General features: G+C 39.0%; 1 long non-coding RNA gene across 1 annotated transcript; it reads left to right on the forward strand.

The window, feature by feature from the left end:
* The first annotated feature begins 4,881 nt into the window (after positions 1-4,881).
* LOC115494924 (uncharacterized) lies at positions 4,882-9,161 on the forward strand. Its single transcript, XR_012055535.1, has 4 exons — positions 4,882-6,027; positions 7,187-7,209; positions 7,435-7,580; positions 8,984-9,161. It is a non-coding gene; the product is annotated as an uncharacterized lncRNA (long non-coding RNA).
* The last annotated feature ends 4,306 nt before the right edge of the window (positions 9,162-13,467 follow it).

Genomic DNA, 13,467 nt, shown 5'->3' on the forward strand with positions numbered 1-13,467 from the left:
TAGAAGGGAGAAAACAAACAATTTATTAAGGAATGTGTTAAATTTGGCATGCCTTCGTGTGTTTATGGCAAAAGTAATGTACATCTTTTAGGAGAATATTTAATCAAGCACTCAAAAGAAGTTATACAACTTGCTTGTGCAGTGGGTTTTGCTGCATGGTTGTGATTATTTTTCTTTGGTTTTGGAGCAAATGACTATATGAAGTTCCCCATTTATTTTCTTTCACAGAAAGAGAATAAAAATCCCTGCATTGTCCCAGCATATTCATTGCTACTGCTGTTCTGCATTAAGAAATGCCTATAACAAAATCTCATTATTTAGAGTTTCTGACAGTTGCCTGCAGTGGTCAGACTTTATTCACTTTCAGTACGTATTTTCCTGAAAATATTTAGTTTGGGACTGGCTGGGGGTGGCAATTGTATGCTCTTGAAAGTTAATATCATTCTTTATGGTTGTTCTGTGCACGCTTTCCACATGCTCAGGGTCTGTCATTTTGGGGACAGAGAGGGTGCCCTCGTGCCTCAAGCCCTGTGCTGTGCATCTCCTCCTGTGAGAGCCCCTGAATGCTGCTGAAGTGTCACCCTGGTGCTCTGCTTCTCCTGTGTTCTCCTGTGTTTGTGGCACAAAGGGTGCTGGAACAGGCCAGTCCAGGCACTGCTCTTGAAGGGTCCCGGGGAGCTCTGACCTGCCGGGCACGGCCACTCAGCCACTCCTTACTCAGGTACTGAGGTTTGGCTCTTCTGGCCACAGTGAAGTGACAAGATATTCATAACATTTTAAAGGGCGCAGTGGTCGCATTACAGAATATGTAATTCCAGTCCTCCTATAAAGCTACTCAAGATGCAGCAAAACTTATGGAAAGTAGATTAATCTGTTAACTTTTATAGGTTTTGGAAGTAATTTCAATAAAATCCACGTGGTTTCTTTATTATACTAGAATTTTCCCTAAAGAAATTGGTATTTTATTATGATGTTTGTCTTGGACTTTCAAGAATTGCAGTTTTAATGTACCCAATTAAGTTTGTTATAAAAAAAGTCAGAAAGCGACCTGATTAAGATGTTAGAATTTTTGACTGTACTATCCAAACAATCCCACTTTAGCAGAAATATTTGGATCCAAATTTTACTGGCAACCAACGTAATTCTAATTGGGTTAAAAATAAGCAAAATAATTAGTTTGAATAAATAAAGAACTAACTCATTTACTCATGCCTCTGTACATTTTGTGCCATAATATAGTCTGATTTCAAGGGGGTTTTTTTTTTCTTTTTTTTTTTTTTTTTAAGAGGTTTTGATAAAACTCATATGGTAGGTTACACATTGTTTTGCAGTGGGCATGGTGGGAAATCAAGTTCAAAAATCCCTTACTGCAATACTTCTTTGTAAAGCAAGAAGTCAGACAAGAAGTAACAAAAGTAGGATTTTGAATTCTATCTTAATTTAGAGGTATGCTGTAACAGATACATTAATTTAAATACTTTCCACAATGCACTTGATTTCCTTCTTGAATGTGAATCTTAATAAATCATGCCTGCCAATGTAGTCTATTAAATGAGATGCATAATGTGGCCAATTTAATGTTCTCCTAGGAAATGGGTGGAATTTTGGCCCCATGGAAGTCAGTGGGAGTTGTGCCACTGGCTGCAGCAAGTCCAGTTTTTTCACAGCACATTCATTCATTCATTTTTGAATGTGTGTGTCTAGTGTACTTGATTTTCAGCCTTAATGTTTCGTTTTGCACTTACATTGGAAAAGAACATTTTAAATCCTATCAGGAAAAAAGCCAATGCATGTTCTTAAACCTTTGGTATTATTTCCTTTGGAAGAACTAGACAGAGAATAATATGTATTTTTTCTTTATCTGATGGCAATATGCTGTTCTGAAGTGAAAAGCATTTCAACCTGAATTCAATTTTATGTTTTTATACGTACGTGTTTGTGAGCGTGTATGTCCTACTGACGTTATTTCCTATTGACTTAAGATACAGTTGAATATGGGTGACAGGCACGATAGGACTTTCTTTGTAAACTTTTGCCAATTAGGAATTGAAGGCTGGTAAAAAAAATCTCTCTGTTCTTCAGTTCCTTTTTGGTATCTGGAAATTCACAGCAGATGGCCTCAGTTCTCTCATTTGCACCATTCTGGCTTCACTGATTCAGGTTGTAGTAAATCCTGATTATCCAGCTATGAAAGTGGGATTCAGGACCAGCATTTTGGCAACCAGCTCTGACTATAAAAAGAACTCAGTACAAAGGAACAGTTTGTGGCTCTAATAAAACCTGTGGGATTTTTGCTGTTTACTTCACTGGAACCTGGATGTCACCAAAATACGGTGCTCTACAGTCACCTCTGTTAATATTCTGGTGCTGAATGATGGATGAGATATCCCAGGGAAACAAAAAATGAAAAAAGATATTACTTGCCAGTTATAGGGCAACCTGATGTAATTAGTGTTTGCAACCTTTGCAAAAGTGGGTTTTGTTTGTGTGATTTTTCACTTCTTTGAGGAAGAAGCAGTGAAATCTATGCCCAAGGTATCATAGGCAAAGACCTGATCTGACAAAAAAGAACAGCAGATTTAATTTCCATTTTGTCTGAGAGATGTTTAGCATCTCTGCTAAGGTGTAATATGGCACTGTGCTGAAATCCATAAATGTATAACTTTCCTGAATGGCAAATTTAGTTATACTGAATTTGCTAGGTTTCCATAAAATTGCTGTAGAAACTTTGTGGCAACAGAATTCTACATAAATGCAATTTGCAGGTTTGTCACTTTTTCAGCTATATTTTCCATCCTTCTCATCTTTGTGTTATGGAGACATACTGACTTTTTGGAATCACTGCAGAAAGTTATAAATGATGTATGAAATGAGAAATCCCTGCTCAGAGCACAGAACTTAATCTATGCTATTTGCTGTGAAAGTCAGCTCAGCTGCAAGCAGAAAAGCCTACCAAAACCAGAAGTTACAGACTAAGAAAACTAAAGCGCACTCTAAGTATTTTTTTTCTTTGTACCTAGGATAAGCCAGGGCATGGTACTGCAAGCTGCAGAGAGTCATGGGGAGGGCAGGCATTCACAGCTTGGGCGTGCTGAGGTGTTCTGTGCAGGCTGTGGGTTGAGGAGACCACCCTCAGCTGAGAGAGGAACTTCTCTGCCTGTGCTGAAATGGAAAGAGGGGATACAGGGGAAGCTGCAGGAGAGAGAGTAAGCTTAATCCCCCAACACTGCATGGTCACCAATGAAACAATACTGTAAAATGCCTCATTGCTTTTCTAGGATTTTTCAAGTTGAAGTGTCTTTGTGTGCGTAGTGGTTACAGCACTTGTGTGGGATCACTTGTCAGCATGACACAGTTTATGTCACCTTGTTGGATGGACAGAATCCACAGCTACTGCTGTCATCCTGCAGGATCCAGCCCACTGGAGAAGTAGGTGCTGCAAGAGCAAAAAGTAATCCTGAAAGGATGCAGTGATTTCTCTCTCTTCACCCACAGATTTTTTCAGGCTCCTGCCTAAAATCTAGAATTCTGTGCTAGAGTTAGGGAGGCTGCAGGCAGTTAGTTGTGTCTTTCTGTAAAGAAGGTATTTTTTGCAGTTGTCTAATACTCTGTCTCCCATGAAAGTTGCTTTGGCAGAAAGATACATTAGCCCTGCCTATGAATAGGAACAATCAGTCATTTTGTGGTAGAAGCAGCTTGCAAATAACTTTTGTGGTTCCTAAGAAACAAACACCTCTGCCAAACACTTGTAGTGGGGAATACAATGTACAGGTAACAGCAAGCCTTGGCTTATCCCACTGTTTATTTCCCTTGTTCTCTTTGCTGTGAACCCCATGTCCACTGGGGATACCAGCTGAGAAGGACACTAAGGGAAACTTCAAATTCTGTAATCTCAGAGTCAAACCTGGGCAGGAGGAGAGAGCAGCAGGTCACAGGCTGAAGTGACCTTGGCTTTTGGGAAGCTATCTCTGCTGATGTCCTCAGTAGCTTACTGCAGGGCTCTCTGTGGCTGCAGACTCCTTCAGTAGCTGCTGTGCATCCCAGAGCAGCCTCGAGTTCTGAAGGATGAAGTGTTTAAATGTGTGCAGAGGGTCAACTTGGAAAGACCAGGATTTATTTACAGGACAGTTGGCCTGCAGTCTAGCACACAGAGCTACTGCTTATATCCTAGGTAAAATAGATGACTTGGCACTTGGCAAGTGCTACAGATATTGCTAAAAAGGTGTTTCTTGGCTCATCCATCTCTTGCAAGGTGCAGAGGAGCTGTGGCAGCTATATAAAGAGTTTGGGGGAAAATAGAGACACATGAGTAATGGAGTAGTAAAACTCAGTTCAGCTCCTCGGCACTTGCAAACTCAAGCCAAGCCCTGCGGCCTTAACTTGGGAAAAAAATTACCTGGAGAAATCAAAGGGAGTTTTAACTTAGAAAGCCGCTCTACTGCTTGCTTGTTCTAAGGGTAAGTGCTCAGCAGCAAAGTTCCCTTTCTTTGGCTATAGAAGCTGTGACTAGGGGCGAGTATCTCCTCTTAGTATCACAAGTGATGCAAAATTAATCAGAAGCACAATTCTGACAGCTAGAAAAATCTACCATATTACTAAGAACAGATTCTAAAATGCTGAAGAAAACCACAATCAACTGCTAAAGCATGTCTTGGGGAACTAAAGGGGTTTATAAATAATCATTAGAATAAACTGCTCCCTGCCGTGAGGCACATCTCTTATTATGTCTGCTATGTCCCTTTTGGCTTTCTCACTGCATCATCAAGCATGGATTAAGGTCTAATAAATTTAGGATGAGTGAACACAACAGTCTTGACTAAGTTTCTAAAAATGTGAAGGACACGATCTTGTGAGTGAACAAGTGCAATGTATTCAATTGCACTAAAATACTCAGATTTCAACTGGTTCATAGACCCTTTCACAAGAAAAAAATATTGACAACATCACTGTGCCAATAAATTCACATATATTTAGAATAATGCATGTAATTATGTCAATATAATGATGAATAATTATAGTGGAAATGAATTTGCACCCTCCTATTTTTAAAGTACTTTACTGTTTACATATTTTTCATGTTTGAAATGATATCAGTTGTGTCAGGAGACACTCCAGATTTGAGCAATAAGCATTATGTTACATAATATTATTTTCATGTTTATTGACACTTCTCTTAAAAGAAGTTAGACTCCTAAACCAGCTTATTATTGTGTGTGTCTTTGTTCCCAGTATGATGTGGTTTGTTCCTCCCTTACAACTATGAACTTGATGCCAATTCTAACTTTTATCTTACATAGATCTTACTGATACTTATCTTTAGAAGTGTTTCCATAAAGCAGCTAGCTCCCAGTCACTGGCTTGCTCAGGGTAGGCTTGTTCACCTCCTACTCTCAAAGAAGCTCTGCTCCCCAGAAGGGATGACGTGGAGCTGTGGAGGATGCCTATGGGAAGTGCCTTCAGCAGCTGCAGAGCTGAAGGAGGGAGTGCAATAGGTCCATCTCCTTCTGCACTGAAGGAGGATTACAAACCTGACAGCCATGTGGAGAGAATGCCGAAACCAGAGAATTTAAACTTGATCAGAAAACATAAATATAATAGGTGCAAGGAGACCTAGTGTGAGCTTCCATAAACCTAGGGCAGAGAGAAATAAAGCTTCCGAAGGGAAAAAAAATTGAATGTGACCAGAGCAAGGTGTCTGCTTCAAGCAGAGGAAAACCCGTTTCAGCATCTGCAGTAAAGAAGAGAGCAGTTTCCCCAAAGAGCAAGCCTTCAGATGGCTCCCTGGGCTCCCTTGGCATGGGCAGAGGGGCACTGCCCCGTGGCAGCATGCTGTCCATGCAGAGCTGGAATGGCAGGCTCCCCAGTTATTGCTTCCAGCCTGTCTCTATTCCCTGGCACTGTGCTGAATGCTGTCTCCGCTCTGTGCTGCTTTCCAGCCTCGCTTCTGAGCTTTATCTTCCAGGCTTTTGCTAACCTCCGACGAATTTCGCGTTATCCTCGGGTTTCTCGGCTGATGTTATTATTGATGTACCAGGGTTTTTTTGACAATAGAGTCTGTATGTTTTTTATAGCTCTGCACACCAATCTTGCATTTTATAATGGGTACTGCAGTGAGCAGTTGTTATCTGTAGATGCTGTTGTCTGTTCAGCAAGTTACAACAGTTTTTTCTGCAGTTTCTAGTGGCCAGAGTGGTTAAGATGCATGACTAAAAACTGTTCCAAGCTATAGATGAAGATCAATAATGTTTTCAGTGTTTTTTTTCTTTTACTTTTGATTTGTTTTGTTTTAGATTAGCAAAATCTGCTTTATCATTTTGAGGGTAGAAAGGGAACTGATTGCAATAAAAGCAGAACAAGATTTATAGCATGTTCTTATAAATAAAGGCACACTGCTCTGCCAAATTATGTAAAATGTGGCATTCACATTGTTCTGTTCCTCTCATGATCTATGGTGCCATATGGACTTAAAAAAATAGGACTATTGTATGGATTTCTGCAGCATAATTGGCATTGACACTTGTATTGATTGAATAAATGAAATAACATGCACAGTTCTGACAATCTTTTCAGGTTTCTAAGATTACAGTCGTGATGATTCTATGTCAGCAAAAAAGTCTTTAGGAATTTAAAATGAAGCCACAGACAGTTCATTAATATACATATGTTTGAAATTGCAGCCCTAACAATTGAGTTCTCTGCTCTGAATGCTATAATATATATTGTCGTGAGCTATATGCCCTCAGATCATTTCAGTGAATTACAAGAAAATTATGGAGTGGAGAACATTTTATTATTGTGCTTTTCATCCAGGGACACAGCTTTTCACTGATGAAAATTGAAAACACTGAAAATTAAAATGTAAATGCATTTATCAAAAGAAGAGGAAAAAATTGAATCCTAAACTTTAACTGCTTTTGCATTTTACTTCTTCAAAAGGCAATTTTGATATTTACATCTCAAAAGCACAAGTAGTCAGACTCAGTAATATCTATTTGGATTCTTATTAATAAGTGACTGGCTGTTTGTTGCTGGAGGTCTGAAGATTTGTTTTAGTAAAACAGAATGGAAAGCTGTGTGGGTGTTTATTTGTGTATGTGTACATTCTGAGAGATAAACAAAATAATTATGCATTTATTTAGCATTTTTCTCCTTTCTGTTTAACACATCCTTTTTGTGTTTTTTACAGGTCAGTGCCACCTTACAAAGAATGTGAGTTACTTATGTCTTTGTACAGAAGAAAGAAAAGACAGAAAGCGATGAAGACTAGAAGCTCTTCACATGAAATTTAGCACTTAAGAGACAGGACAAATGCATAATTTAAGATTTATTTAAGCTGGATTTTTTTTCCTTTTAGTTTCAAAAAAAAGTTTGGTGTTCTTTTTTTTTTTTTTTTTTTTGGTTGGCATCCTGACTTAACTGTGTATAGGTTAACAGCCCCTAAGAAGAAGCTCATTCATCCATATGCTGAAGAAGACTGTGGGCTTAGTTTCCTGCAGAGGAAGACTGCTGGATGAAGCATGGAAGCAGGCAGGCTGTGCAGCAAACTGAGACATCCTGTGCCTCTGGTGCTGCCATGCAATGTAAGAAAATAAGTGTATTATCTGAATGGAGATTGTGCCTGTTTGTGCAGTCCTTATTGTATACACATTCAGAAGAGTTGAGTGCCTGTAGCTAAAATCCATCCAAATCCTCTACAAGTGACACAGATAATGAGTAGGTAAATCCTTTGTATGGCATTTTCACTGCCCTTGTGATTCCCTTCTCTTTCTTTTCTTTTTCTTAACTTTGGAAGCATAGTTTTTCTGGTGGACATTTTCTGAACTCCTCCATGCTGGGTAACAGTGCTAGATCTCTTAGATTTAAGTGACAAACCTGACAGACTTAGGAACCTGATGCCAAAACTCTCACCCATGTGTAAATACAGAAGAGGCACCAGAAGAGAAAATGAGTGCTGTTATTCCTTCCCTGCCTTACAGTAGATGTTTTTGAAACTTTGGTTTGATCATGTGTGTCTCTTTTAGTGTTTCCTATTGTATTTGGATGACAATGTTTATCTTTTGTTAATATTTCTAATTAACTTCAAAATTCTAAGTTGATAAGTAAGAATAAGAAACACACACAATATTATACATGGCACAATATCTGTCATAGAATAATTGGCACCAAGCAAAAGTTGTTGCCTTTTAGGATCTCAGATACTTAAATGGTTAAGAACTTTCTGCATTCATATTTCAAAGAAAATAATTTGTCAAGCAAAGAGATAGAAAAATTATATCTATTTATGCTAAATATGTTCATAGAATTTTTTAGAATGAAAGAAAATCTGGTTTAGTTATCTTTATTTAAAAAAAATTACTCAAAAATTGTGGTTGAAAATTTTTTTTGTTCTATTTAGGTATCTGATACTTTTTACTTTGAAAGGAAAATTTCTTCATTGTTTCAGATGTGTCAGACAGTGGAATATCTTGGGCTATCAAAACAGACTACAACAGTCATGATCAGAAACATTTTGCTTTAGCATGAAAGCCATTATTTCTGTAAAATCATTCATATTCTTAGGATTTAACTTGCATATTTGGTGAATTTATTTACATCTTCCCAATGTTTTATTCATCTATTGTTTCAGTTTTATCTTTGTTATTTCTGTTCCCTTGTCTTTCTTGAATTTATGATTAATGTCTCTTTAGGCAGCAAAACAATACATTCCAGATCAAGAGTTATGCAAAGACAGAGCTTTTCTGAGGAATGCAATGATTCAATAAAATATCAGTATTCATAGCAAGTTTTCTTTCTATGCAAGAGATGTTGTAGGCAAAAGTTATGCTTAGACCAAAATAAAAACTATTCAAAAGGTAGAGAAAAATGGAACAAGCAATCTATGTTTGTGGAAAATTCCAGTCACTACCTGGATCTGGATACAATTGGCAAAGAGGACAAAAGAACCAGTGGCATGGATTTAATGGATTAAGTTTCTCTTCTGCAGTTCATCTCTTCATTAATGGCCCATGAAAAGTGAAGACCAAGATATTTGGACCAAAGAGCTGCCAGAGACTAAACCAACCATTACCCCTTGAAAGATTGCATCATTGATGCTTTAAATTAAAACTTTATTGCCATTGTAAAATGTCTGTGAGTTACCCAGAGAAAATAAAATATATGGTTTTCAGAGAGTGCTCATTATTTTTCAGCTAAATAAGAAATGTCCTTTCCCCTTGGGAGCAGTGTGAAATGGAGCCCTCTGTAGGTCTTCCTCATCTGGATTCCTGGCCAAAGACTATTCTACATTTCCATGCACATCTGGTTCTTTGTTCCTTTTGAAAGAGGTGAGTCAAGGTTTGGGTCACATCTGCAGGCCCTATTCTAACAGTAAAATAAAAAGAAACATATTTGTTTTATGGAAGAAAGAATTTTCCAACTGATCTAAGACAAAGTTGGGGATTGTTTAGCCTGGAGAAATGGAGACTTAGGAGGGACCTTATTGCTCTCCACCAATACCTGAAATAATATTACAGACAGGTGGGGCTTGGTCCTTTCTCCCATATAACAAGCAATAGGACAAGAGGAAATGGCCTTGAGCTGTGTCAGGTTCTGACATTTCTTCACCTAAAGAGTGGTCAAGCACTGAAACAGGCTGCCAGGGGCAGTGATGGAATCACCATCCCTAAAGGTCTTCTAAAAACGTCTCTTTGTGGTGTTTGGGGACACGGGTAAGTGATGGACTTGGCAGTGGTGGGTTAATTGTTGTACTTGGTGAACTCAGAGGTCTTTTCCAACCCCAGCAATTCTGTGATTTAGTGGTGAACATGGCAGTAATAGGTTAGTGGTTAGACCTGATGGTCTTAAAGGCTTTTCCCAGCCTAAACAAATCTGTGATTCTCTGGCTGTGTGGTACAACCTTCTCCTGCATCTGACATGGGCTGCCATGGGAGAAAACACCACTGCCTCAGGCTGCTCTGTACCTTCCTGCCTTACATCTGAAAGGCAAATACTTAGAGACCGAAACACCAGCATGGCCCACCAGGGGCCATGACCATCACCCAAACCAGGTGTTTGGGTCACAGTTTTTGGGTGGCAATTCCCTAACAGGACTGTAAGTGACTCAGTGACCACAGTGGGAGGAAGGGCCCAAACAGGTGCCTGTGGAGAGTGGCTGTTCAAGAACCAAATATTTTTTGTGTGAAAGAGAAGGTAATGTTTTAATGGAAGTGCAGAGGTTTGGAGCTCCATACTGTGACTCAGGAGCACGCAGCACTAGCTTCAAAATATCAGTGTGCAAGGGAAATACCTTAATAATTGCTGGATACAGTGGCACAGCTTAGCTCCAAAGAGCTACTTTGTGCTGGACAAAATGGCTCTCACAGACACTCAATCACAAGACTTCCTGTTTTTGAATAAAAGAAATATTCTCAGCTGAGAAATTTGGTCACTGATAGTATCCTGGCAGCTTGAGAAACAGCCACTTCTCTGTGAATTATGGGGAATGTAGCATTTGTAGCTCTTCTGTTCAGGAATGAATGGCACTGCTTCCCAGGACAAAGCGTAAGGATCTCCTGTAAAAAAAAAAAAAAATTTAGGTGTCAAAAATCAGCAAAGTTAAAGTGTGTATACTGGGAACAGTAATTTTGAAATAGTTTTCTTGGCTCTCATATATGGAGGAATCTAAACTCCACAACTGCCTGATATTATATTTGTTTGTTTGGTTGGTTTAAAAAAATTAATTAGTTAATTAATTAATTGTCAGTGAAAGTTAGAGTGAAGACTCTTAGAGACTCTATCTCATCTCCCTGCCCAGAAAGGTTCAATCCCAAATTTCTCACCTATCCTCCACAGAGGAGGCCCAACAGCTGTGATGCTGGTACAGGAGCTGGAGTTGGGTATGAGGGGGCAGAAAGTATCTGCTGTTTCTCCAACTGAAGCTGTTCCACTTTCCATGCAGAAAAACCTTCACAAGTAAAAAGATCAATCAGGAACCAAGAGAGCTATATGACTGTATCATCTAGCAGTTTGTACAGCAACCTGGCAGAAAGAAATCTACATACCACCCCTCCACCAGGCTCTTTTTGCATGACCTTATGTGAACAAATCACTGGAAAGTGTATAAAAAAATTCTGATCCTATGATCTTTCTTTTCACTTTTTATTTAATTGGATTGTACATAAGTGCTTTGCATAGGAGGAACCCTTGTCAGAAGTGTGAAGCTTTTCCTGCTGAATGGGTAGATGAAAACATGCTCAATAAGCTGCTGTATGTGTCTCATAAGCTACGCTCCAAGTTGATCTTTGATCCCACAAAACAAAAAACTGCTTTTTAAATATGTCTTAATTGCAAAGTATGAAATCAAAACCAGTTGTTGATGGCAATAGATTATGTGCATGCATCCTGCTATTTTCTATAGAGAAAGAAAGTGCAGGCAGCCTGAGAGACTCCCTGGTAGTCTATGCACAAGTCACAGCACAACCCTTCCAGAAAAACTCAGATAGAAATTAATAATGTTCCTTCTCCCCATCTCTGTCTTGTTCTGTGTCCAGATGAGGCCTGACTGCTTATACAGCTGAGAAATTCAGGTCTCAGTGCCTCGCTGATTTTGTGCGAAGATTTTATTCAAGCTCTGCTTCATTTCCTAGATTTGAGCCTTCTGAGCTTTTACTGACGTGCATTTACAGCCTGACAATTCCCAATATCGAGCAGCGGTACGCAGAGCTTTTTGTGAGGTTGGGAAATGAATCTGAAACTTAGCACACCATTGTTTATCTCATTATATACATCTTCAGAGAGCCAAGAGCAACGTACCCAGTGCCACCGTTGTGAGTTTTAATTCCCAGCTGATGGAAGCAGATTGCTGGTTGGGGCAGAAGCCCTGTGGATGGATGGCAGCCCGAGCCTCCCTGCCCTGCTCTGCCCCGTGCCTGCAGGACCCAGTGTCAGTGAGCACAGCATCCTTCATGCCTGGCTAACAAATCCACTTAAAGGAGCACTCACTCAGAGGCTGGCATTTCCCCCCCCACCATTTTGTCAGATGGATGAATGTCATGGCAGCCAAGGACAGATGAAGGTTTGAAATATTATGAGCAGAAGCCTTTCGCTAAGATAATATAAAGCCAATTTTTGCAAGCATATCTCTGAGGAGGAAATAGGCTGGAGATTATAATGAGAATTTTTTCTAGCTGTAAAATTTTGTTAAGATGCAAGCAAAAAAGAAAACAGACCAACCACTAACCTATCAAACAGCTCAGTACTGAAACTCCAGTGTTTCTTAAGACAATGCTTCTTGAAATTGCCACATCATTCAATTTTAAGTGATTTGCATACCAAATGCAAAAAAAAATTATTAACTGGAAACTTCCCCCCTACACCCCTCTGAGACATATGGTGAGACAGCAACAGAAATGATGGATGTAGTGGGTGATTGCTTGCTGAACCAGTGTGTGAGAAACTATGCTAGGAATAATTCATGTCAAGACATGGTCTTAACTAAAAGACATATTAAAAACAACATCTTGACAGGTTTAATATCTTACATGATACACATAATCTGTGACTTCTAAGGCATGCAATTATCTCTAAACATGATATTTCAGTAGAACTTCAATTTTATTAAAAGATTTCAAGAAATGCTTCATCTAATGTTAAATCATCCTTTCACAAAATAAAGGAAACTTCAAATCATTCTGAGGTATGGTATGGCCTCATCTTTATCTGATATTGCTTCAAATCACTAGTAATTCCCCAGGGAAAGCAGAGTAACAATGGCATGAAATAGGTGGAAGTGACCCAATAAACAGGATAATGAGGCATTTTGAACAAAAATGCATTTCATATGAACAAAGGATTTAATACTTTGCCATGATGAGAACCCAGTGACACCTTTGCTAATACAGCAGATGTATCTAACAAGTAGAATGGGCATTGCTTACTGCTGTGATTAATTTGTGGTTGTTAAGACAGCTATAAGGTCAGTAACAGTGGCTTCTAAACCAGTCACTTGGTTCTACCCCACCATGAACAGAAATGCTGTGTGAGGGGACAGAGGATGGAGCTGGGACATATGGAATGCTCCTCACCTAGTATGGGATCCCGGGCATGCCAGTTTTCCCATGTCAGTTCTTGTTTGTCTCACAAGTTGAGAAAGCTCTCCTTGACTAAAAGAATTTTAAAGTATTTTTCATAGTCATTGGCCAATGAAATCAGCTAATAATAAGTAAAGGCTACAAAATGTCTTCTATTCCACAGTGGCTTTCATCAAAGGACAGGATTCTTGAGAACTGAAATAAAGAGAGTTGGGATCAGAATGCAGAAGAGCCAAGTAATTAATCTGTGTTTCATACCAGAGATGTTTAGGTTTCTCTGAGGTTAAGTATAAAGAAGATTGTCCTCTTTTGCTCTCATCTGTCTAATTTGTGAATCTACCTGTTTTGAAATTACATTGGGTCAAACTTAGCAAAAGCTAAAACAAAAAAATATTATGCA

Source organism: Taeniopygia guttata, chromosome 4 (assembly GCF_048771995.1).
Source record: "Taeniopygia guttata chromosome 4, bTaeGut7.mat, whole genome shotgun sequence".
Taxonomy (NCBI): domain Eukaryota; kingdom Metazoa; phylum Chordata; class Aves; order Passeriformes; family Estrildidae; genus Taeniopygia; species Taeniopygia guttata.